Here is a 27,748-nt window from a genome sequence, read left to right as displayed (position 1 = left end):
TCAGGTCATGCTCTCAGAGTCCTGGGGTCAAGCCCCGCATCGGGCTCTCTGCTCAACAGGGAGTCGGCTTCTTGCTCTCACTCTCCCTCTGTGCTCGCTCTCTCGCAAATAAATAAACTCTTTTTTTAAAATAAATAAATTAATAAATAAACCTTTCCGGTATGGTAGTCCTTATTCTCCTTCTTCACGGTAACCTTGAAGCCATCTGTTGAAAATGGCAGCTCCAGAAAATCGAAGGAATTTTTATCTGAAAGGGGGATGAGCCACTAATGGTAAAGCATTACCTGGTTTGGGTCTTTACATAAGCAAGAAATAAATTTCTATTGTACTAAGATGGTGAAACTTCAGGAATTGTCTGTTTATAGCATCTAGCAGTACCTTAACTAATACAGATTAGCTAACTAACATAAAATACAGATCTACATCATTCTTGTTAACAAATAACCTCTTCCTGAGTATACTTTGGGTCTTGAGTTACTAAGAAATACTAGCTTAAAGTTAAAATTAGCAAGATAACAAAAATCTAAGCATTGTAACTGTCTCTTTGATTGTGATTATGCCATATTCAAATAGTCACGTCACAAAATTAAATTAAACAATCGTATATTGAGAAGACTCTTTGGCATTTTTTTTCACTTACTAGGGAAAAATAAAAACAAAACATGAAATATTGGAGAAACATCCTTTCTTCTGCCATTAAATGGCTCAAGTAATACATGGAAAATTGTATGAAAACAAAAATGTATTCTTTGTCACTACATTTTGTTGGAAGATAAAAGGAAAGATTCTTCAACAATTATCAAGTCATGACCAATCTTGTTTTATTCATATCCCCACTCTCAGATTATTTTAAGAAAATCAAATACATTATATATCACTTCATCCATAAATACTTTAGTAACATGTATTCTTATTTTGTTTTGATTTTATTGAGGTTCATAGCTTTGACTTAGAAGCAACAAATCAGAATTTTGAATCTGAAGTTGTCACTTTCATTCTTCATTTGGCCGTGCTAATTCCAATGGAACACTAACTCTATAAATTGATGTGATGGTTCAAAATTTATTCACTGGATAACTTCCAGGTAAAGTGGCCTATATAAAGGATATAGAGACAGGTTTTATGAGTAACAATAAGTAAATGATGTTTAACAAACAAGAATTCTAATAAAAGTCACATCATATCAAATATCACCATAAAGAGTTAACAAAAAATTTATTCATACCCCAAAAGATGATCTTTGTTACTATTTTATTGATACAGAGTGACGACATATGAGAATTAAACTCATACAAGAAATAACTTTTCTGGGGCGCCTGGGTGGCACAGCGGTTAAGCGTCTGCCTTCAGCTCAGGGCATGATCCCGGCGTTATGGGATCGAGCCCCACATCAGGTTCTTCCTCTATGAGCCTGCTTCTTCCTCTCCCACTCCCCCTGCTTGTGTTCCCTCTCTCACTGGCTGTCTCTCTCTGTCGAATAAATAAATAAATCTTAAAAAAAAAAAAAAGAAATAACTTTTCTGTATTTCTCAGTTGTTTGTAATAAGGCAAATATAGAAAAAAACTATGGTTCTTCAATAATTCACCAATTTATGTGAAGAGGAAGTAAGACATGGTAAGTAAAGAATGCCGTCTCCAGAGCCAGACCGCCTGAGTTTGGTTTGCTGTTCTATTACCACTTGTGGAATTTTGAATAAATCAATCTCTCTTTATCTTAGTTTTCTCATCTGTAAAAGAGGGCAACAACAGTACCTGCCTCATAATGTTATTACGATAGATAAAATAAGTAAATACGTATAAAATACATACAGCGATGACTGGTACTTGATAAGGCACATAGTATATGACTGGCACATACTCAATTAGTATTAGCTAGTGTTATTGTGGTTTGTCTATCCATTCATTTATTCATGAACTACTTAGCACCACCTAAGTGCTAAAGGCCAGGAAGGCTAAGAGAAACACATGCAGAAAGATGTAACAATGGAATTCTGAGACCAAGAGAACAACAGTGTTCTATTAAGACAAGGTACAACAGGAGAATAGAGAACGGCAATTTTTAGAACTGCTTAGAGGGACAGGAAAGATCTCACAGAGAAGATGACGCTTCAGCTAACTACTGGAAGATGAGGGGAAAAAAACAGACAACCTTGGGGGTAGAGAGGACGTACATTCTTCAACAAAGGAAAATGTGTAAAAGCATCTGGAAGAATCTGGCTTCCAAGAGCTGGTGAAATTAGCAGGGCTGAGGCATGAGGGTCTTGTATTGGGTGCTAAGGAGCTCATATGAATATAGGTAACATCTGCACAGCTCCATTTCTTTCTTTTAAGATTTCATTTATTTATTTATTTGAGGGAGAGAGAGTGAATGGGAGGGAAAGGGAGAGAGAATCTGAAGCCAATTCCGCTCTGAGCACAGAGCCCAACATGCGGCCCAATCTCACAACCGTAAGATCATGACCTGAGCCGAAACCAAGAGTCAGACACTCAACCAACTGAGCCACAGCGACACTTTCCACCCATCTTACCTTACATATTCCAGTCCACCGGAGCAAAAGTATAGGCACAAACAGGAAATCCTTGTGAGTGACATATATTAAAAAACCTTCAACCTTCCCCGGTTGGATTCAAAGTACTTCCATTCACTATAAAGTAACAACTCCTTGTTTCTAAATTCAGAGAGCATTCAAAAGGAAATTACAAATGATAAAAAAAGGTTACACTCCTACAGATTTCACGAACGTGACACTTTTTTCTGTTCAGCCATCTTGTATAACTAGTTACCATTATCTATGTAACTTTAAAAATAAAAGATGGCAAGTTTTACACTTAGACTCATGCAGCTGATTCTTTTTCCTCCCAAAAGTTGTTACAGTTCTACACATTAATCAACCTAAAGATGACTCAGATTACCTGTGTAGTTGCAAAAATCACAGGTCACAAAAAAAAGTTCATGTACTTCTTTAAAAGAGGTAAAACAATACCTTAAGATTCATTTATTAAATAAGTTTAAACACCCCTTATGTGTCAAGTACTGTGCTAAGCACAAGCAAGAACAAAACAGACACTACCTTTACTCTCACATTAACAAGGGGGAAAGACTGATAAACAAGTAAACACATACATAAACAAGGCAATGAAACAATTTTCATAATCTAAAATTGGGGGGGGACAGATGGAGAGTGACAGGAACCAAGAGAGTAATTATGCCAGTTTTATACGGTAGCTATGGAAAACCTCTTTGATCTGAGATCTAAAGGATGAGGCTAAGCCAACCAGGCTAAGAGAAGACTGGAGAAGAAAAACGTTTCAGTCACTGGAACAGTTAGGACAAAACCCAACAGAGGAAAGTGACTGAGTACAACTGAGAAAAATCAAGAAGCATAATGAGCAAGAGTAAGGACATGTAGCAGGTATAACATGAGGATATTATCCAGATTCGGCAATGCGAAGCCCTTGCAGGGTTGTAACCAATGGCACAATGTGATCTTGCATTTTGAAAAAAACTACTTTGGTACAGAGAGAAATCATTCCAGGAGATGTGGGAAGCAATCCAAACTCTGTTTCAAAATTTGCAAAATACTTTGAGAGCTCCTAACACTCCTGGAAAATAGGTAAAGCACTCATCTAATTCACACCTAAAAAACCAAGGCTCAGAATGACTTAACCAAAGTCCCAATGCTAGTCATCATTAGCACGAGAATTAGAGCTGAGCCATCTAATTCCACATCCAGCTAGTGTCTTACAAAGAATGAACATCACCTTTGGGGATGATCACTTAACAGTCTACCTTTTATTGAGAGTTTTAGTTAAAAGAATAAGATATAAAACTTTAAATGCTCACCATTATAAAAACGTGAACTAATATACCTGGTTATTGCTTATTAGTATTTTAAAAGTATTCATTAATAACAATAAATCATAAAACTGTAAAACTAAGATACTCTTTGCCTTAACACTTGATTGTATAAAGTCCTTTACAAAGTACTTGCAGCTGTACAAATTGTGAAATTACATGTTTAAAAATGATCCATCATGATTAGCCCAAATATGACAAGTAAAATACCCTTAATAATGTACTAAATTTGATTTACATGTGCTCAAAATATGTACATATTTTGACTTCTAATATACACACATTAATTAGCCATGTATACAACAACTTCCTTTTTTGGTCCTATTTGTTTACTGGCATTCAGGCATCCTTATTCAGGAGCTCCAATGCATCTACCTACAGGATTACTGATATAATCAATAGAACAGTCTTCAAAGTTACAGTACGAATGTAATAGCTTAAAAACTAGGTATATCAAATGTGCAATATTCAGACCTACTGATCAGACTAAGTGATGAAAAATCTTAAGATTTTTAAAATCTGAAAAACATTGCAACAGTATCATTTTTTTTGGCCTGAAACTTTACGATATTCCTATTTTCCTAAATATTCATTTCCAACATCCTATAAAAACATATTCTACAACAAATATGACTTTTTCATCAAAACCAGAATGTATTATTACACATTTTTACAAAAAGGGAAAGTGCTATATGATGCTAATCATTATAATGTCTATTTCCTATAAATGGAAAGAAAGCATTAAAAGGAAATTTTGCTCCTCAGTTCATATATGATGGCAGAAACAGAATATTCTCTGTGAAATGACTGTAAAATATGTCGCTGTCTAACTTAAAGAAGTAAAAGCAAAATACAAATATAGCACTTGTGTAGATTTTCACAGTAATTTTTAGGGTATCAAGGAAACATCTAGAGTGTTGATCTGGTTATACTCAATTCAAACAAACTACTTGTCACATTAACTACCTCCAGGAAGTTACTCCAAACACAAAATAAACTGTTTATGCCCCTACTCAGATAGATAACATGACAGATTGTTATTAGTTGAAGACAGATGAAATACATTAATTTGATTGTGAGCATGTGTTTAATTTTACCCTGCCATGCACACTCTCTAATGCTGTCTTTCTCTGATGACATAGTAAATCATACTGTATTAGAAGAATTGCTAATGCCACAAAATAAAAAATGACCAGAACTTGACTTTGACTGTAGATTCTTAAACCAATCTTCTTAAAAAGTAGAACTGCCTGAAAATCACTGTTCCACAGATAAAGAAAAAGGTATACTAGAAAGTAGTATAAATTTTAAAACCTCAGTGAAGTTTAACATTTTTCCTGTATATTAGTTTTTGTATTTATTTATCAAATGTCTCTTCCTTTTCTATTTTCTACTGTGTTTTATGTGTTTCACCTTATCAATGTGTATAAGCACTTTCTCTAATAAGGTCCTTTGCCAAATTTGTTCCAAATATTCCCCTCAGGTTAGGATTTTCCTTTTAAATGTTTCATGATGCTTTTGAGACAGAGAAATTAGGATTTTATGAAATCAAATATACTGATGTAATAAGCTCATTAGTTAAGCCAAGCTTATTCAGTTCTTTTGTTACATGCAGCTAAAAACAAAAGCAGGTGAGCACAAAAAAGCACATAATAGCCACTCAAAAGTATGTGTTGAATAAAGACAAAAATATTTTTAAGGTTTTAAAAGAAATACAAAGCATCAACGGTGTCTAAGATAATATACAGTTGACCCTTAAACAACACTGGGCTTGAAACTACAGATCCACTTACATGTTGGCCTTTATATATTTGTGGGGTTTTGGGGTGTTTTTTTTTGGTTGTTGTTTTTTTGTTTTTTGAGTTCCAGTTCTACTTCCTTTTTACTTAAATAACCAAAGCAATTGACTTGGAACAGCAGAGGGAAGCTGGACTGGAGTGCGTAAGAGGTGGCAGTAGTGTGGCCTAACCGGGGGAGTGGAGGGAAAGCAGTGACTGGGTCACTGTGCGCTCTCCAGATCCTAAGTCAGGTTCAGCAGTCATGGCAACAGAATTGAGGGCACTAGAGAGGAGACATCAAGTAGTGATGTCTTGCCAAGTCCCAGAGACCGCAGGGATGGGGGCTAAGTCGGCTCTCTCCAATGGCAGAGCCAGGGCATCCCAGTCAGGGGTGACGGGGCCTGGAAGGCAATTTTTGAGCCCCAGTGGCTGCACTGGCAGCTACAGTTGGCATCACCAAACTGAAGACACCAGAAGCAAATTCCTGCCGGGCCACCTGAAAGCTGGCACCTGTGCGGCAGTGCAAGGAGTGGATCTGCCTGAGCACCACGAATCCCAGGACAGTGATGCTAGTGAAGGAGAGGACAAGCAGCAGCATGAGCACAGCTACAGCCGTGCTGGCCTTCAGCACCATCAGAACAGAGATCCAGCCACTGAACCCCCAACCTGGAATGCCTACCATCCAGAAGACAAAAACCATCCTGAACGGGGACGCCTGGGTGGCTCGGTCATTAAGCATCTGCCTTTCAGCTCAGGTCATGATCCCAGGGTCCTGGGATCGAGCCCTGCATCGGGTTCCCTGCTCAGTGGGAAGCCTGCTTCTCCCTCTCCCACTCCCCCTGCTTGTGTTCCCTCTCTCGCCGTGTCTGTCAAATAAATAAAAATCCTTAAAAAAAAAAAAATTCCTGAACAAAGAAAATGAAGAAAACGAAGAAACTGAATGAACTGTTGCTCCAGAAAGCCTTAACACATGGGGCAGTACCAGCACACAAAGGAGCAGGGAGTGAAAAGGAGGACCCAGAGGACAGACAGCCCAAGCCTGAGCCACTGCTGGTGTCTACGTGAGGCTGGGCGGGCGAGGACATTCAGGAGAAGAGCCAGAGTGCTGCGCATGCGGAGGCAGTACAGGTTGGATACGGTTTTCGGAAATTCCTGGAGGATCTCCATGGAGACGTCCTGGACAAAGTAGGGCTGAGCTGCACAAAAAAAGGGGCCAACTATTCTGTCAAGTGGTTGTGTTCCCTAAGGCAGCATGCTGCAGCCCTCACTCTCTCTGGTCTAAGCCCTCTGCCTTCCAGCTGAGCTGCTTCTGCCATGACTGCTGCCAGGAAAAGCCTGGGTGCTGTGGGGGCCATAGATCTGACCTTGTGAGCTTTCTGGAGGACTGCAGGGAGGGAGCTAAGGGTGGAGGCAACAGGGCAGGAGCAGAAGGCTCTTAGGCCAGTGGCGGCTCCAAGCTCAAAGAGTTGTAGATGTCGAGCATGGCATGCTGCAGGGTCTGGGTCAATGCAGGGTCACACAGCTGGGACCTAACAGGGGTTGTGAAGCTCACTTTGAGCCCTGTTTGCTACTGCTGCCCGGGCCGCTCCCTACTGTCCACACCCTTGCAGGGTGGTGGCAGCCACAGTAGCTCTTGGAGCTCCCTCCTATGTGTTGATTTTTTTTGGATACAGTACAGTACTATAAATGTGTATTATTTTCCTTATGATTTTAATACCACTGTCTTTTCTCTAGCTTACTTTATTGTAAGAATACAGTATACAATACATATAACATACACAATATGTGTTAACCAACAGCTTATATTATCTGTAAGGCTTCCAGTCAACAGTAGGCTACTGGTAGTTAACACTTTGGTCAAAAGTTACATGTGGATTTTCAACTGCATGGGGGTCATACCCCTAACCCCCACACTGTTCAAGAATCAACTGTATCCTTTCTTATTTTGCAGGAATACTATACAGGACCGAAAAATTAATGACATCTCACTGCACAGTAAGAATGAATATCACAAACATATGTGAGCAAGAGAAGCAAGACACAAAGTAATACACATAAATGACAGCATTCATATGAAATTTTTAAAATGACCAAAACAAATATTATTTAGTGAGGTATATACAGATGATAAAACTAAAAAAAAAAAGCAGCAAGGAAAAGATCAGGACAAAGGATAATAGTTATCCCTAAAGTTACTGAAAGGATTGAGAAAGGCACTTCATAGGCCTCTATTTCCTAACCCGGGAAGAGCTATTCTATATCTTACATATTCTTATGTATGTATATCTCACTATATTAAAACTTCCTCTTAAAATTATAATGATGACAATCTTCACTTCAAACCTAATTTTTCATATGATCATAAAGAAGGGTCGCTGTTGAAAAAATATCCATAGTGTTGACAGTTTTTCCCAAGGACCTCTATTAATCCTTTATCAGATCATATTCTTTTGTATGTGCCATGAACCTCATGGATTTAATTATTTATCACCTGACTCTGCCAGATCCTCATTTGTTAATTACTTTGCTTCTAATAACTCTCCAACACTTTTATAGATTTTCCATATTATTACAAAATTTGCCAAGTCACTTTGCATTGCATTTCTATTGTAGTCACATAGATATCACAAACCAGTGTAGAAGAATTCTGAAGCAATAATGAATATGAACTCCGTAGTGTCACCAGAGCAACACCAACAGCAGCCAGAATCAAGAGGATAGGAGGGAGTATGTAAGAATTCTTAATATTTTCTCAACTTATTTAGTAGCATTAATTAGATTACCTAACTTCTTTCTGGGGATAGATAATGGATAATTACCTCTCCTCTAACTTCATGCTAAAATGAAATAATAGGTCTGAGACCATAGCAGCACTACAGAGTAATAAATCTTTCTACATTTGTGGCTGTCTACAACTTTTTATTGCTTTCTATAACATGCGTGCACAAATCATGAAGATTAGCGTTTGCCCACATGCCAAAAGCCTAAAGGAACTGGAAAATTAACTCATGTTTTGAACATTCTCCATAGGAATTCTTATTAGAGAATTTCATACCTGCACAGAACCGTACATGTTTGCAAAATTCTGCATGATATATAGATATAATAGGGTCCAAGTTCACTTATGCCTTTCATACATAGACTTGCATGGGGAAAAAAAAAAAGTGTATTTGTCCTGCCTAGATTCCAGCATACCCTGGGATCTTGCAAAGAACAGAAGCCACAGTAAGAATTGCCTTAATTGGCAACTATATTACAGTTATTTAATTCTTCTTTATATATTCCAATTCCCCACCATATATTAGATCTACTGGGAGGAGGGGGATGAAAGAAGATCATTTAAAATAACAACAAAAAGTAAATAGTAAAGAGAAAAGTGCCTGACAGCAGAAGATCTTAGAGTAATAAGAAGAGCTAACATTTCTAGAGCACCGTTTTTACAGGTACTTTACATGTATTAAATCATTTCATCCTCACAACAGCCATCATCTGATGCATGAAAATCCTGAGGCACAGAGAGGGTAAAGGACTTAGGTAAGGACACACATCTAGTAAGCAGGGGAGCCAGAACTCAAACCCACATAATCCAGTTCCAGAGTCCACATTTAACTCTCATACAATTTTCTCTTCATACATGTAGTCTTCTGGGACTGTCTTTTTCTATACCACGTTGTTTCATGCACGTTATCCCAAGTAGAATAGTTCACTCATTTTCACTGCCATAGAGGATACCTCCAATGAACATACAATTTATATCTCTTTTCTCCAACTGATGGACACTCGAGTTTTTTTTTCCAACTGTTAGCTATTACCAACAATGATGCACTGTGACTATTCACAGTACATGTCACCTGATATATACATGAAGCGGTATGAGAGTGGGAAAAAAAAAATGGTGAATCATAGTCTATGAATGTTCATCGCTTCTCAGCCTGTTGGCTAAGATCAAGCATAATCTATGAATGTTCTTTATAGAATAATGCCAAATTATTTTCAAAGTGGTTGTACCAATTTGCAATCCATCTAGCAGTGAATATGAACTCTTGCAGATTCATATCATGTCTCCATCACTGTTATTCTTAGGTCTCTTGATTTGTACCTTATTACTTACCTGTGGTCATATTTTGCATTTCCTTCTCAGTAATGAGACTGCACTTATTTTCATGTCTTGGGTCCTTTGTCTTTCTTATTCTGTGGCATTCCTATTTCTGTTTTATATCCATTTTTTCTACTGAGTTGTCTTTTCCTTGTATATTTGTAAAAGTATAGTAATCTTTTGTCATTTACTTTTGTTATAAACACCTTCTCCCAATTTGTGGCTTATCTTTTTGAATTCTTTAATGTGTCACTTGATAGAAACAAATGTGTTTATCTTCTGTGGTGTTTACCTTCTGTGGTTGATGTATTCATTATTTAAATTTAGCATTTGCATCTTGTTTAAGAACTCCTTCCACATACCAAAGTAGGAAAGCAGTTCTTTTATTTGTTTCTTCTAAAAAGTTGTGCCATTAACATTTCATTCCAGGTGAACTAATTTTTTGTGATGGGGATAACATAGGGATCCACTTTCTTTTTCAAATAAACAACTGTCCCAGGACTACTCATTAAATATTCTACTCTTTCTCAAAGATTTTCAAAACCACTTTCAAAATAACACCCAAGTTCCGTTTACATGAGCTTTGTTTCCAGCATCTCTCTTCTGCTTCCTTGAGTGCATTCCACACTGTCTTTATTATAAGCTACTTATAAAAAGTCTTGGATCACTGGCATGGTATATGTTCCTCACTGTGTAATTCAGGAGCACAGCAACTATTCTTGGCCCTTTACCCTTCCTTATACATTTTAGATATGGTTTGTTTAAACACCACACACAAAAATACCAGCAGGCTTTTACTGAAATTATGCTGAATCCATAAATCAATTTGAGAAGAACCTACATTTTTGTAATATTCAGTCTTTGTATCCTTTAATGTGATATTTGTCTTATTTTATTTGGGTCTTGTTATGCTTGTATGATTTTCTCAACACAGGGATCCTCAACATAATTAATCATATCTGAGAATTTGGTCATTTTGTTTCTTCATTTTTAATCTATATGTCTTATTTATCTTTTTCCTACTGTCTTACAATAGCCGGGACCTCAAGACGGATGTTGAACGCAAGAATCATGAGAGTAGACATCCTTGCCTTGTACCTGCTCTTAGGAGGAAAGCATTCACTCTGTGACTACTCAGTATGATATTAACTATGGGTTTTTCATAGATGCCATTTATCAGGTTGAAGAAGTTCCCTCTCATTCCTAGTTTGCTGAGAGTTTTTGTAAATCATGAACTGATATTGAATTTAGTCAAATGCTTTTTATACATCTACTGAGATCATCAAATGGGTTTTCTTCTTTAGCCTATTGATATAGCAAATTATATGAATTGATTTTGAACACTGAATTAGCCTTGCATTTTCAGGATAAACCACACTTGGACATGATGTAGTATCTTTTTTATACTGTACATTGCTGAATTCACTGTTAGTATTTTGTTAAGGATTTGCTGGGTGTGCACTTACGTTCATGAGGGATATTGGTCTGTAGTTTCCTTACAGTGTCTTCATCTGATTTTAGTATCAGATTAATGCTGTTGCTGTGAATTGGGAAGTGTCATACCCCTTTGGTTTTCTGGAAAAGTTTAAATACAATTGGTATTATTTCTTCCATACATGTTTGTTTGGTAGAATTCAACAGTAAAACCATCTGGGTCTATAGTTTTCCCTGTTAAGGTTTTAAATTATAAATTAGTTTTTTTTTTTTTTTCATAAATATAGTAGTGTTCAGTTTATCTATTTTTTCTTGAATGAACTCTGGTAGTTTGTATCTTTACAGGAATTTGTTTATTTAAGCTAAGTTGTCAAATTTATGGAAGTAATATTTTTCTTAATATTCCCTTATTCTCCTTTTCATACCTGCAGGATATGTGGCAAATTCCCCTCTTTCATTCCTGATATTGTAATTTGTGCCTTTTTTTTTTTTTTCGTGCTCAATTTGGCTAGAGGTTTATCAATTTTATTGCTCTTTTCAAAGGACCAGTTTTTGGTTTCATTGATTTCTCTACTGGTTTTTTGTTTTTGCTTTTTTATTTATTTATTTTTTTTTTTTGGAGAGGAAGGGGGTAGGGACAGAGGGAGAGAGAGAATCTTAAGCAGCCTCCACACCCAGCACAGAGCCCCATGAGGGGCTCAGTCTCAAAACCCTGAGATCATGACCTGAGCCAAAATCAAAAGTCGGATGCCTAAATGACTGGGCCACCCAGGCACCCCAATTTCTCTATTGTTTTTGATTTCTACTTTTGCCTTACTTTTTCCTTTCCTCTGCCTGCTTTAGGTTTAATTTGCCCTTCATTTTCTAGTTTCTTAGGGTGGAAGCTTAGATCATTGATTTTGAGAATTTTTTTTCTTTTCAAATCTAAGCTTGTAATAATGCTAACCACTTCTCTCTAAACACTAATATTTTAGCTGCACCCTATAAATTTTGATAAGCAGTGTTTTCGTTTTTGTTCAATTCAAAATCTTTGACCCACTGGTTACTTAGAAGAGAACTGTTTAATTTCCAAATATTTTGGGATATTACAAATATCTCTGTTACTAATTTCTAGTTTCATTCCATTATTGACACAGCACATATTCAATTCCTTTAAATTTGTTAAGGCTTTTTTCATAGGCCAGAATATGGTCTATCTTGTTCCATGTGCACTTGAAAGCACATTTATTCAGCTGTTGTTGGATGGAACGTTCCATAAATGTCAATCAGGTCCAGCTGGTCGATGCTGTTCATGTCATCTATGTCTTGACTGATTATTTGTCTATACACCCTACCAGTATTGAGAGGAGTACTAAAGTCTCAGCTGCAATGTTCTATCAGTTTTTGCTTTAAGTATTTTGAAGTTCTCTTTGTGGGTTTATAGATATTAAGGATTGTGATGGCTTTTTTGTGAATGAACCCTCCAAATATTACATTTTCTTTTTTATTTATTAATTTTTTTATTTTTTTATTTTTTTATTTTATTTTTTTATTTTTTTTTAAAGATTTTATTTATTTATGTGACAGAGAGACAGCCAGAGAGAGAGGGAACACAGAAGGGGGAGTGGGAGAGGAAGAAGCAGGCTCACAGCAGAGGAGCCCGATGTGGGACTCGATCCCGGTACGCCAGGATCACGCCCTGAGCCGAAGGCAGACGCTTTAACGACTGCGCTACCCAGGCGCCCCTATTTATTAATTTTTTTAATCCCTGCACTAAATTCCTTGTTTATATTATCAATATTGCTACTCCAACTTTCTTTTGATTAGTGTTTGCAGAATATATCTTTTTCATTCTTTTTACTTTTAACCTATCTGAATCTTCATACTTAAAGTGGGTTTCTTATAGACAGCTTTTAAGTGGGTCTTGCTTTTTTATCCACTCTGACTACCTTTATATTTTAATTGGTGTATTTAGACAAGGTTTTGGCAAATTTTCTCTATAAAGGGTTAGATAGTAAGTCTATTAGAGTTTGTGGGTCATATATTTTTCATAGCAACTACTCAACTCTACCATTGTAGTGAAAAAACAGCCATAGACACAATGTAAAAGATGAGTATGGCTCTCTTCCAATAAAACTATGTATTGGAAATTATTATTTCATATAATTTTCAGAATATCCTTCTTTTGATGTTTTTCCAACCATTTAAAAATGTAAAAACCATTCTTAGTCAAAAAGAGAACCCTTGCTCTACACTACTGGTCAAATCACTCCTCTGTTTAAAAACCTTTAGGGGCGCCTGGGTGGCGCAGTCATTGAGCATCTGCCTTCGGCTCAGGGCGTGATCCCGATGTACTGGGATCGAGCCCCACATCAGGCTCCTCCGCTGGGAGCCTGCTTCTTCCTCTCCCACTCCCCTGCTTGTGTTCCCTCTCTCGCTGGCTGTCTTTCTCTGTCAAATAAAAAAAAAAAAAATCTTTAAAAACCTTTAGAAGCATTCTATAGCTCTTAGGAGAAAATCTAAACTCCTTAACACATTATCTGTTTCTCAACTCTCCTTACCTTACACCCTAACCTCCAGCTGAGACAAATATAAATTTCTATTATATTTCAGACTGCTTCCTAGCTTCTAAGGTTTTACTCCAACCTGGACTACTCTTTCTTGCCCTTTTCTGTATCATACGTTCCTGCATATCCCTTAATATTCTGCTTACATATTTACTTGTGCTGTAAAGTCCCCCTGTGTACTAAGCACATCACTCCAGGACAACACTATCATACTGTCTCCCTCACCATTGTGCTTGGTACAGAAAAGGTACTCATGAATGAATTAATGAATGAATGGGTACTTTTAAGTATAAGAGGAAATTGAATGTGTGCAAATATTTACAATATAACAAATTGCAACACACAGTTGTTTTTAATGGTTATCAGTATGCATTTTAACCAAACTGATTTTAGGGAAAAAAAAATTCTAATTCTAATAAAAACTGAAAGCATTTTCTTAATTATAAAATGCCCCTTAGACTTTGACAGTAAACTATTATATAACAGACTTGGAAGATGGTGTTAGCCCAATATGTCAGTAGGCAAGAAATGAATAAGACAACTATCAAAGAAAACACTTCCTCTAAAAAAAAGTCTCTACTTAAGGAAAAGGCACAAATATAGGTAATTCCTAACAGAAATTTTCCTTTGAAAGAGGAAAATTTTACTCCTGAACCTAAGATTAAATGTAAAATTTAATCAATGTTTATCAATTCTTATTTAAGTATAGAAGAGTGATCAGTAATTTATTTTTTTTTAAGATTTTATTTATTTATTTGACAGAGACAGCCAGCGAGAGAGGGAACAAAAGCAGGGGGAGTGGGAGAGGAAGAAGCAGGCTCCTAGCGGAGAAGCCTGATGGGGTGCTCGATCCCAGAACGCTGGGATCACGCCCTGAGCCAAAGGCAGACGCTTAAGGACTGCGCCACCCAGGCGCCCCAGATCAGTAATTTATAATGCTTAAAACAAGAGATCCCAAAGAAAGAAGGAGCTTAACTGCAAACCTAGAAAACATTCATCTCTACTGACAAAGAATTCAGTTCACAGGCTCAATAGATCAGTATGTCAGGTTATAACTCCATGGATATAAGTAGCAATGGTGGGGAGGAAGATGGAATAAAGAATGAAACAAAATTATACAACCACCTTCGGTGTTCAGTTTTAAACCAAAAATACTTTTTTACTGAAACTAAAATGGACAAATTTAGTTGATAAGTTTTAACAACACTCACTTGTTTTTTGCTTGTTTTCAGATACATGCCATTTTGTTTTGGTTTTTTTTGTTAAGACTGACCTGAGTGCTCTGTACTTTTTGGCTAGTCACAAATTACAGAAAAATGCTAAAGTAGGATTTAATAAGCACTCCTGAATATTTTTAAAACTCTACATTCACGTATTCATTTTCAAAAGATTTATCATTTTTGTGTAGAATATCTCTGTCTCCTAATGAAAATGTAAACCCATATTTGAGAAATAAATGGCTTGTGTTGGAAGACTGAGTAAAAAGTTTCTGGACCTAGCAGGAAACAAATGCACATAGCCAAAATCTCAAATCTAAGAATATCTGACTTAAAACTAGTAGTCTTTCTTTTATTAGGGTATGTTACTATATGATACATTCTAACTTAAAAATACTTCTTATTTAAAATTAAATCCCAGAGGGGCACGTGGCTGTCTCAGTGGGTAGAGTAAGTGACTCTTGATCTCAGGGTTGTAAATCTGAGCTTCACGCTGGTTGTAGGGATTACTTAAAAATAATAATAAAAAGGGGTGCCTGGGTAGGGCAGTCGTTAACCGTCTGCCTTCAGCTCAGGGCAAGATCCCGGGGTTATGGGATTGAGCCCCACATCAGGCTCCTCCGCTGGAAGCCTGCTTCTTCCTCTCCCACTCCCCCTGCTTGTGTTCCCTATCTGGCTGGCTGTCTCTCTGTCAAATAAATAAATAAAATCTTTAAAAAAATAAAAATAAATAATAATAATAATAAAAATCTTAAAAAAAATTAAAACTCAGAAATATATCTCATGGGTGCAATATGTTCTATGAAGCTGAACCAATAAACACAAGTTTACACTCAAAGGAGGCAAAAGAAAGCTATCGGCCTATATGAAATATATAGTAAATTAAAGAGACTACAGAACTTAACATTATATGTTAACTAAACTGAATTTAAATTAAAAAAAGAGATTATAGAAAATCCATCTGAAAACTACTGTTCTCATGTTAATGAATCATCTGATTCTAAGACTGTCAAAAAATAGACTTCTTTTACTGACTCCAAGAGAAAAGCTTTTTTTTTTCTTTTTTTAAGATTTCATTTATTTATTTGACAGAGAGAGTACAAGCAGGGGGATCTGCAGGCAGAGGGAAAGGGAGAAGCAGTCTCCCTGATTAGCAGGGAGCCGATGTGGGGCTTGATCCCAGGACTCCAGGATCATGACCCAAGCTAAAGGCACACACTTAACTAAGCCACCCATGCACCCCGAGAAAAACTTTTAATAAGAAAAGCTGGAGAGCATCCCTTCCAATTCTATGTAATACAATCAGTATTTATGGATAAAATTCTGAGATTTCTTTATGAATATTGCAATCACAGGAGAGCAATGAACGGGAAACTACTGAACTCTGATTCCCATTTCTCAGAATACTCAACTCACTATTTGAAAAAATAAATGAAGACTACACCATGAGAATTTTAAATGAATAAGCATTATAGCTTTTCAGGTAAGAACACTAACAAGAATTTTCCATTCCTCCTTTTAACAGCCCAACTATCACCTTCTCGGTTCACTAGGATCTATTACTCATTTAAGTTTGACTCTTGGTTCACTGTCCCCCTTATAATAGTCAATGTTATAAAAGTCATACTTCTTAGAAATAATCACAAAGAAATAATCATAAATAGAAAAATGAGTAAACTATGCAGCATCCAATCAGTAGAAATTTTAGGTAGCTCTTCAAATTATTGCTTTAAAAAAAGTCTGCATACAAGAAAGATATATAGGCTTAAAACCTTAAGTGAAAAGAATATATATACAGAAAGAGATTAAAAGAATACATGCACATATTAACAACCAGTTGGTTCTGTGAGATAGAATTAGGAGTGATTTTTTCCATAGGTTTCTGCACTTTCCAATTTTCTAAATCGAATATATAATGATTTCTTTATGCTAAAATCCTGAAAAGTATCTATTACAGAATAATTGTAGAATAACTTAACTCTAACACTATAACAACATCTTAGAATACATTACACAAGTGATATATTTTAAATAATTCACTATGCTAAAACTTCAATATGAGACATAAATATACAGAAAAAGTGATTTTTTAAACAAGGATATCAATGGCATCTTTGGCATCAATGGCACTCTAAGAAGTTATGAAGTTGCTCCACTAATATTTAATAATGTATTTTATTAAACTTTAATGATATTTTCAGATCTCCCTATTTGGTATTAATCCATTCAACAATTATTTATTACATCATCTTTTAAATATAAGTGCCTCAGAAAAAAATAAGGCACTATAATAAAATCTCATTTGGGGCCAAAAGTGGTATCAATTAAACTGAATGGCTAAAAACAATTCTACCAATTGCCAATAAAAATGTCAACCTCAAAAATCAAGATACACTATCTCTGATACTAAGCAATCATGATGAAAACAAAAGATATGCAAGCCAATTCCAATGGCGTACTACATGTCACTGAAACAAGCACTCAAACTTTAAGGTTGCCAAAAAGAAAAGTTTTAAGACCTGACTTTTTATTGATCATATCACATTACACTACCCATCTATAGCATAATGCAAAAATATATCTGAATATTGGTTGTCAAACATCTCTCATTACTGGTGATTTAAAATGACCTATCATGCTAATTTAAAATGACACTTCTGTCTCACTCTAGGCCATTTAAATGTAAAAACTTCTTTGGGTTTTTCGTACCTTCTCCAGCTCAGTGTTTTGTTAAATGAGTCTTTATGGTAAAAAGCCTTCAACTGTCTTTACAAGATTGTTATGTCTGTTAAATGTTTTTAAAACCAGTACTTAAGCACAATAAGGATTTTTTAATCCAAACTATTATTTAGGGTTCAAAGTACCATTGATACACCAGATGAAATATTAAAAATGAGAATACAAGCAGTATTTTAAAAAATATAGGTGTCAAAAGAAGACAGAAAAAAATTTCTGAAAGATAAAATGAGCTGGTAGAAATAACTCTATGGGATTTAATACAAAAGGTTTCTAGTAGGAATCCTAGAAGAGTAAAGTGTATCAACTAGGGTTGCATAAAAGAAGCAGAACCAGTATGGGTGATAAAGAAGAATTTATTATAGGGGTGAGACCTTGCGTAACTGGGGAAGCTGCTGGAGCAGCAGGTGTAGGCTGTTGCCTCTGCATCTGATCTTGAGCCTGAAGTCACGACAGGTCAGCCACGCCAGCAGTCAGGAAAGGAAGTGGATAAAAAGAGGAGCAAAGACAAAATGGAACCTGTAAGGATGAGCTAGAATGGAAAAGACAACTGAAATCTACAAGAACAAACTGGAACCTGCGAGGACAACAGGAAATGGCAATGACAAACTGGAACTCACATCTGCCTCTCACCAACTCCAACCTTGACACCAAGGGTGAGCTATGGGAGAAGCCTGCACCCTGCCCTAGGGGGCTGTACATGCAGGGCAAGTACTCAGAGATGGTGAAGGAACTGCTGATCCACATGTAATCCCACACCTCCAAGGTGAGCTAACAAATCAGTGACACTAGAGAGCTGACACAGTGCCTGGTACTCAGCTCTGACCCTCAGAGAGACAAAAAGCATGCCAGCCACTTCTTATGCAAAACTGTCTCTTGTGATCACTACTAACCAAAATCTGAGGAAACATCTTCAGGTTAGCCAAGTTGACCTGATACAATGCCACCAGAGAGAGAAACCAGGTCAGTACCTCCACATAACCTCTCACTATTACAAAGGTATAAAGAGTGAAGAAGGATAGCTGTACAGACTGGTACATCAGTGGTAAATCAGTCTAAGGAAATTCCTTCTTAACTTCTACAATGGGCAGGGGACTCACTTATCACCTGCCTATGTTCCCGTATTAGAAGCCTGACTTGCCCATACGCCACCAATACTCTACAGTCAGGGTGAAATATACTGCAAGCCCTGAGGTCCATCCTCACATTCAAGGTAAGGACTGCTGAGAAAATCCAATATTGACTATCATGATAAACGTAAAAACCCAGATCAGCTACTAATACTATTCAATTCTATCTTTATATTTTAATAAAAATAAGCAAGTATCCACAGATCATAAGGAATCAAAAACACAAATGCGAGGCCACAGAGCTGTTGGATCTCAAGAAAAGTCATAAAGAAAATGAAGAATAATACAAAAAAGAAAAAAAAATGCAAGCATCCTGTCCTCATCTCTAGTCTCTTTCCATTAGGCAGCTGGGGCTGCTGCTGCTAATTCTTCCATTTCAGCATCATGGTAGACACAATCGCTGCAGCAGGATATGGAGGGCAGTGAGGAAAGGCTGGGCTCATCTAGGATGGTAATATTCTGTATTTTATATGGAATTAAGTTATACAGGTGTGTGAACTGTCAAAATCAACAAATAATACTCATGAGATCTTTTCATTTCACTGTAAGTAAATATCACCACCAAAAAAACTGAATTCTAAGTAACGATACGTACAATGAAATGTTTAGGTGTAAAGAGCACTGTCTGCAACTTATTTTGAAATGCATTAAAAAGTAGATGAGGGGCGCCTGGGTGGCACAGCGGTTAAGCGTCTGCTTTCGGCTCAGGGCGTGATCCCGGCATTATGGGATCAAGCCCCACATCAGGCTCTTCTGCTATGAGCCTGCTTCTTCCTCTCCCACTCCCGCTGCTTGTGTTCCCTCTCTCGCTGGCTGTCTCTATCTCTGTCGAATAAATAAATAAAATCTTTAAAAAAAAAAAAAGTATATGAACTGCTAGACTGATAGAGGGACAAATTTGTGATAAAGCAAACATAGCAAAATATCCATTGTAAACTCTAGATCAGGGGTCAGCAAACCATAGCCTGTGGGCCACATCCGGTCTGCCACCTGTTTTTGTTAGGGCCCATGAGCTAATACCAGGTTTTATAATATTTAAAGGTTGAAAATAAATGAATAACCCATGACATGAATGTGAAATATGAAATACAAATTTCAGTGTCTATAAAGAGCCACATTCATTCACACAGCCACATTCATTCATTTACATACTGTTCATGGCTGGTTTCGCACTACAATGGGACAGATGAATAATTGTAACAGTTACTGTATGGCTTGCAAAGCCTAAAATATCTACTATCTGGATCTTTTCAAAAAAAAAGTTTGCTGACCCCTGCTCTAGGCAATGAGTATACAAGTGTTTACTGTAAAATTCTTTCAACTTTTCTGTGTTCTTGAAAATATTTATAATAGAACGCTAAAAACAAAAACAAAACAAAACTGATTCTACATTGGCTCACTGGGAGGTGAAGGGAAATGCTATCTGATGGAAGTGCTGCAGTCAGCTTTTCTAAAACCTACCCAGAAGAAAAATCATGTGCTTACAGTTGCAAACAGAGAAAACTACTACCAAGACTCTTACAAAGCTAAGAATTCTACCCACCAGCCAATGAAAGTGTCAAGGCAGTCTGACATCATATGAAGTCATAGGTCAAAGAAAGAAAAGAGACACCCATAAGAAACCAAAACATCAAGCCTTCCTCCATTCCTACTCCAAGCTGAAGACTGGTGGTTTCCCAGGGCTGCCTTAATAAAGTATCACAAACTAAGTGGCTTAAAACAACAGAAATCTATTCTCTCACAATTTTTAAGGCTAGAGGTCAGAAATCAAAGTACCGGCAAAGTGGTGCTCCTTCTGAAGGCTACAGGGAAGAACTGTGCCTTGCCTCTTCCTAGCTTCTTGAGGTTTCCAGAAAACCTTGGCATTCCTTGGCTTGCAGCTGCATCACTGCCTACTCTGCCTGTCTTCACATGGATTGCTTCCTTAATTGCCTGTGTGTCTGTCCAAATTTCTCTTCCTTAAAAGATACGTCACTAGAGGTCAGGATTTCAATATATCTTTTGGGGGGAAAACAATTTAACCTACAACAAAGACTATTCTTCCTATTTCACTGAGAAACTGGAAACAGTCAAGAGACTGTTCACCACATGTGTCACCAAATCTATACATCAAAATGGTATGAGAGGCATGCCTGGGTGGCTCAGACGGTTAAGCGGCTGTCTCTTGATAATCAGCTCAGGTCATGATCTCAGAGTCATGAGACTGAGCCCCACGTGGGGCTCTGAGCTCAGCAGAGTCTGCTTGAGATTTTCTCTCCCTCTTCCTCTGCCCCTCCCACTCATGGTCTCTCTCTCAAATAAATAAATATTAAAAAAAAAAAAAAGATTCTCTCTCCCTCTGCCCTCCCCCACCTCTTTCTCCCTCTCCAATAAATAAAGAAATAAAATAATATAAAATAACATGGTATAAGAAATTGCCTATACTCCTGTTACTATGAATCAATAAATGGTCCATCTTCCTACCTAAAGCCAAACCATTTATTTGTACACTAAATCCTATCCCCTTCTCAACCACATAAATGACACCACTCCAATGATTCTAACATCTCTCTCCTAAAGCATCAATTTCACTTTACTATTTCCTTCCTACCAGCATACAAACATCTGAAAAAAAAAACAATTTTAAAACTCTTGACCACTCCCCCCCCCACTTCTATTTCTCTGCTTTCTTTATAGAAAACTCCTCAGAGGGCACCTGGGTGGCCCAGTCAGTTAAGCATCCAACTCTTGATTTTGGCCCAGGTCATGATAGATGGCCCAGGTCTAGATACAACACCAAAGCGTCATGAGATCAAGCCCCACATCAGACTCTGCACTAGGCATGAAGCCAGCTTCAGAGTCTCTCCTTCTCCCTCTGCCCACTCACGTTCGTGCATGCACGCTCTCTTTCTCTGCTCTCTCTCAAAAAAGAAAGAAAGAAAAGAAAAGAAAAGAAAAGAAAAGAAAAGAAAAGAGAAGAAGAAAAGAAAAGAAAGGAAAGGAAAGGAAAGGAAAGGAAAGGAAAGGAAAGGAAAGGAAAGGAAAGGAAAGAAAAGAAAAAAACTCCTCAAAAGAATAATCTATATTTACTGATTCCAATCTGGCTTTTGTCCTCACCATTTCACCGAAATTGATCTTATAAAGATAAATAATGAATTGTTGCTAATTCTAATAGTTATTGATCTTTTTACTCACCTATCAGCAGCACTTGCATAGTTGATTCTTCCATCTTTGGAATATTTTCTTCAACTAGCATCCAGAATATCATACTCAATACCAAAACTAGGTAAGTAATATTTCTCTGAAATGTTCTAGAGGTACACTGAGATGTAGTACTTTAAGGTATTCTTTGAAATTACATCAATTTAGAATATCAGCAAGGTTGCAGGATACAGGTTAATATAAAAAAAGTCAACTGCTTTCATATATTCCAGGGATAAATAATTCAAATTTGAAATTAAAAACATAATACCACTGGGGCACCTGGGTGGCTCAGTTGGTTAAGCATCTGCCTTCGGCTCAGGTCATGATCTCAGGGTCCTGGGATCGAGCCCCATGTCAGGCTCCCTGCTCAGCAGGGAGTCTGCTTCTCCTGCTCCCCTGCTCCTCCCCTTGCTTTTTCTCTGTCTCTCAGATAAATAAAATATCTTTTTAAAATATCTTTTAAAAAACCATAATACCACTTACATTAAGTAACCACCCCCCAAATTAAGTCCTTAGGTATAAATCTAATAAAATATGTGCAAGATCTATACCTTGTAGAGAAAATATATATGTAGAGGAAAACTACAAAACTCTCATGAACAAAATCAAATAAGAGCTAAATAAATGGGGAGATATTCCATGTTTATGGACAGGAAGATTCAATATTGTCAAGATGTCAGTTCTATCCAACTTGATCTAGAGACTCAACGCAATCCCAGTCAAAATCCCAGCAAGTTTTTGTGTATAATGACAAAACTGATTCTAAAGTTTATATAGAGAGGCACAAGACCCAGAATAGCCAAAACAATAATGAAGAAGAGCAAAGTTAGAGGACTGACACTACTCAAATTCAAGACTTATTATAAAGCTCGAGTAATCAAGACACTCCAGTATGGCCAAAAAAAAAAAAAAAAAAAACAGACAGATAAATGGAACAGAAGAGAAAGTCTAGAAATAGGCCCATATAAATACAGTCAACTGATCTTTAACAAAAAAGCAACGGTAGTACAATTGAGCAAAGACAGTCCTTTCAATAAATGGTGCTAGAACAACTGGACATCCATATGCAAAAATAAATGGATCTAGACACAGACTTTACATCCTTCACAAGAATTAACTCAAAATAGATCACAGATCTAAGTGCAAAGCACAAAACTATAAAACTCCTAGAAGATAACATAGGAGAAAACCTAGATGATCTTGGGTATGGTGATACCTTTCTAGATACAACACCAAAGGCACAACCCATGAGAAAAAATGATGAGCTGAACTTCACTAAAATTAAAAACTTCTACCCTGGGAAACACAATGTCAAGAGAATGACTAGACAAGTCTCACACTAGCAGAAAATACTTGCAAAAGATACATCTGATAAAGCAATGTTATCCAACATACACACACACACACACACACACACACACACACACAAAAATCTCTTAAAATTCAGTAATAAGCAAACAAATTGAAAAATGGACCAAAGACCTTAACAGACACCTCACCAAAGAACATATACAGATGGCAAACAGCATATGAAAAGATGCTGCACATCATATGTTAGTAGGAAAATGCATTTTAAAACAGAAAGGCCAAAATCCAGAACTGACACCACCAAATTCTGGCAAGGATGTAGAGCAACAGGAGCTCTCAATCATTGCTATTAAGAATGCAAAATATTATAGCCCTTTTAGAAGACAGTTTGACAGTTTCTTACAAAACTAAACATATTCTTACCATATGATCCAGCACTTGTGTTCCTTGGTATTTACCTAAATGAGCTGAAATTACATACCCACAAAAAAAAAAAAAAAAAAAAAAACACACACACCAAAGTTTATAGTAGTTTTATTTATAATTGCTAACACTTAAAAGCAACCAAGATGTCCTTCAGTAGATGAACGGAAATAGACTGCATTAAAAAGAAATTAGCTATCAAGGCATGAAAAGACATGGAGGAGATTTCATGCATATTACTAAGTAAAGGAAGCCAATCTGAAAAGGCCACATACTGTCTGACTCAAACTACATGACATTCTTGAAAAGAAAAAACTATAGCGACAGTAAAAAACATCACTGGTTGCCAGAAGTTGGGCAGGGAGGATAGGGGGGTGGAGGAAAAGGTGAAGCACAGAAGATTTTTAGGGCAGTGAAAATACTCTGTATAATACCACAATGATGGACAAATGTCATTGCTCATTTGTCTAAACCCAGAGAATGTATAATACCAAGAATTAATCAGGGAACTATTGACTTTGAGTGATACATGGTATGGCAGTGTAGGTTCGTCAATTGTAACAAACGTACCACTCCACTGGGGTGTTAATAATGGGAGAAGCAACACCATGTGTGGGATCGGGGGTATATGGGAAATCTCTGTACCTTCCGTTCATTTTGCTGTGAACCTTAAACTGCTCTAAAAAAAAAAAAAAAATCAGCCTTTTTTTTTTTTTAATGATTTTATTTATTTATTTGACAGACAAAGCACAAGCAGGGGAAGCAGCAGGCAGAGGGAGAGGAAAAATCAGGCTCCCCACTGAGCAGGGAACTTGATGCGGGTTTCAATCCCAGGACCCTGGGCTAATGACCTGAGCCAAAGACACTTAACCGACTGAGCCACCCAGGAGCCCCCAAAAATCTGTCTTAATAGTAATATATTTAAAAAAAAAAAAAAAGAATATCAGCAAGCAATTGATTCTGGAATCAAATGAACTTGCTTGGATATTACTAAAATTAAAGACTGAATCCCATGTAAAACTATGTCAACAAATACTGTTTTTCTGAAATACTTCTTAGTAATATAACAGATCTTTCCATTTCAGAAGCAAACATTAGCAAATTCAATCTCTAGCAACATGAAAAGCACTCAAGATCCTATATTAAAGCTGTGTGTGTGTGTGCGTGTGTGTGTGTGTGTGTGTGTGTGTGTGTGTGTGTGTGTATGCACATTCAGTTGAGCAGGAGGAATTCTTAGAGAAAGCCAAATTTGATCCATATACATTTTTTCAAGATCTCAATGAATTTGGCATTATAGAAGGATTTACAGAAGCTTCTAACCTCTAGCAAAGTTCTTGGCTTTAATAGATCCTGGCAGTTTTTTGGGTTTTGATTTTTTTTTTTAATTTTTTTTTAAAGATTTTATTTATTTATTCGACAGAGACAGAAACAGCCAGCGAGAGAGGGAACACAAGCAGGGGGAGTGGGAGAGGAAGAAGCAGGCTCATAGCGGAGGAGCCTGATGTGGGCCTCGATCCCATAACGCCAGGATCACGCCCTGAGCTGAAGGCAGGCGCTTAACCACTGTGCCACCCAGGCGCCCCTGGGTTTTGATTTTTTAATTTACCACATGTATATAGAGTTCTGTGGCAAGAAAAATGTGACAGTATGATAGTCACACTTTGGAGCTGAATCAGTTCTAAACAATACATAAGTGACTATCCTCACAGGAGGTCACATTCAGGTACTATTTTCCCCTTCTACTCCCACTTAACATCTACTTGTATTCTAGCAGTGAAATATAAAAGAAAAAGAAATTAAAGCTTAGGTTAAAAGCAGGATTTTATTTCAAATTTTCCACTGATAACTTTAGATTAAGTTTAACGACTATCATATTAGTATCAAATCTATTTTCTCTAGAGATTTAAACTTGAGATACTGTTCAAACTGAAGAGGACAAAAATTTGCCTGATTGCTGCTTCAACCTGGAGACCGTCTCTTTGACATCCCCACATCTTTTGAAAAAATTCTTGTTGAGACTCCATAAAGACTCTGTGCAAAAAGCCTTATTCAGGAAGAGAGGGCAGAGCAGAATTCACCCTCTTGTGAGCATGAGGCTACTATCTAGTCTCATCCAATCTGACAGGAATCCTGCACAATTCAGAAAGCAACCTTGGAGAAGAATCTCTGAGGAAGGGAACCTGGCATGAGATCTCAACAGAATGAGGGCCATGAGGAAAAAAACTAAATGAACTCATAAAACCCCAAATGATACTTCAACAATATCTATGACTTTCTTATTCCACAGTATTCATGCGGTACTGATCCTTTACCTCGAATCCCATTTAATATCCACTTTCTCCTGCCTGTCCATACATCCAACCTCATAAATCCAACCTTCCTCATAATTTTATGGCCATATCTTGAAAACTATCAGATCTTTAAGGGTAGGGACTATACTTTACTCTTCTTGTATTCCCAGTATTTAGTATGATTCCTAGGCAAAACAGGCCCTTAACAGATGCTTCCTAAATAAAAGCATATTACCGTATTACACTGATGAGATGATACCCATGTTATTCGACAGTTTTAGTCAAAATATTTGGCTGACCTTCAAAGTGCTTAATTATTAGTATTAGTCTTAGTAATCTTTACTCTTAAGATTATGACTAATGAAAATATTTTCACCCTGTGGGTAGCAACATGTACTTTAGAAGTTTGTGTTTTCAAAGACACTTCCTTAAAAAAAAATTCAGTTTGTATGTTTCTTAATCATCATTAACATTGTCCTTCTCCTTGCTTTCCATGAAATCAAGATAAGCATGGTGTAAGAAAATGGCTCAGCCTCATCGTCCAAATGAATGGAATTCCCTACAGATCTGATATCCTGAAATAAACTTCTCTATTTTTGAGCTTCTCTAATTATTTCTAGTTTTGAAACTCTCTTCACAAAAACACCTAACACAAAATGTTGGTATTATTTGATTTGAGAATTTGAAAATATAAAACATTTTGAAGATATAAAATATCTGAAGATTTAAAACCCTTCTTAAAGTACTTTCAGTTATGACAGAATAATCTGGGACAAGATTTTCCTCCTGCTGTAAATCACCAGAAAACTGGATGAAATATGTAAAGCAGACACTGAACATGAGGCTGGATGATCCTGAGAGATGAGATACAAATAAGGTGAGCTTTATAGTCACTCTGACTTTCTACCTGGAGGTACTTTCTGGACCACACAAAGGAAAAGAAGAACTAAAGGCAAGCAGCACCGGCTCAGTGACTAGGGAAAACTAAGAACACAGTTCAAATAAGCGGAAGCCCTTGGGGCTCTGTGAAGCAGAGTACTGGAAAGGACAACGCTACAAAGAGAAAAAGGTCCAGAAATCTTTAATGGAGTCTCTGAGCCAACTGTGAATACTAAGCTATACATATACAGGCAAAACTCCATGAGGCTGGGCAAAGAAGAACTACAAAAATTCCCAGAAAAATTCCCGGGATGAGGCACCTGGGTGGTGCAGTGGTTAAGCGTCTGCCTTCGGCTCAGGGCGTGATTCCAGAGTCCTGGGATCGAGCCTCACATCAGGCTCCTCCCCTGGGAGCCTGCTTCTTCCTCTCCCACTCCCCCTGCCTGTGTTCCCTCTCTCGCTGGCTGGCTCTCTCTCTGTCAAATAAATAAATAAAATCTTTAAAAAAAAGAAAAAGAAAAGAAAAGAAAAATTCCTGGGAGATATTCAACTTCCAACCAACTACAGAGGAAGGAACTCATGGAATTACCAGGGCATTCAGTAGAGAATACAACAGGGTAACACCTTAGGAATGGAATTAAACTAGCCCTAGAGTATAGGCACTCTAACAAAGCTCAGAGACTATCAAGCTACAAATAATTTAAGTGCCTACCAAAGCACAAAAGATAACAAAATATAGCACTTCAGAATGTCCAAAGCCCAGGGGCGCCTGGGTGGCTCAGTCAGTTAAATGTCTGCCTTCAGCTTGGGTTATGATCCTAGGGTCCCGGGATCAGTCTTCATGTCAGGCTCCCTGCTCAGCAAGGAGTCT

At 37.1% G+C, this 27,748-nt stretch overlaps 1 protein-coding gene and 1 pseudogene across 2 annotated transcripts in view; both read right to left on the bottom strand.

Annotated features, from left to right (window-relative positions):
• The window catches only part of RAB28 (RAB28, member RAS oncogene family), a 93,608-nt gene that overhangs the window by 24,016 nt on the left and 41,844 nt on the right, over positions 1-27,748 (bottom strand). The gene's annotated exons all lie outside the window — the stretch shown is intronic.
• Positions 259-8,707, bottom strand: LOC123775784 (secretory carrier-associated membrane protein 3 pseudogene; annotated as a pseudogene).

Source organism: Ursus americanus, chromosome 8 (genome assembly GCF_024610735.1).
Source record: "Ursus americanus isolate L20-20 chromosome 8, mUrsAme1.1.p, whole genome shotgun sequence".
NCBI classification, from domain to species: Eukaryota; Metazoa; Chordata; class Mammalia; order Carnivora; family Ursidae; genus Ursus; species Ursus americanus.
Note: the sequence above shows the minus strand (reverse complement) of the source record. Positions and strands in the feature narration are given on the sequence as shown.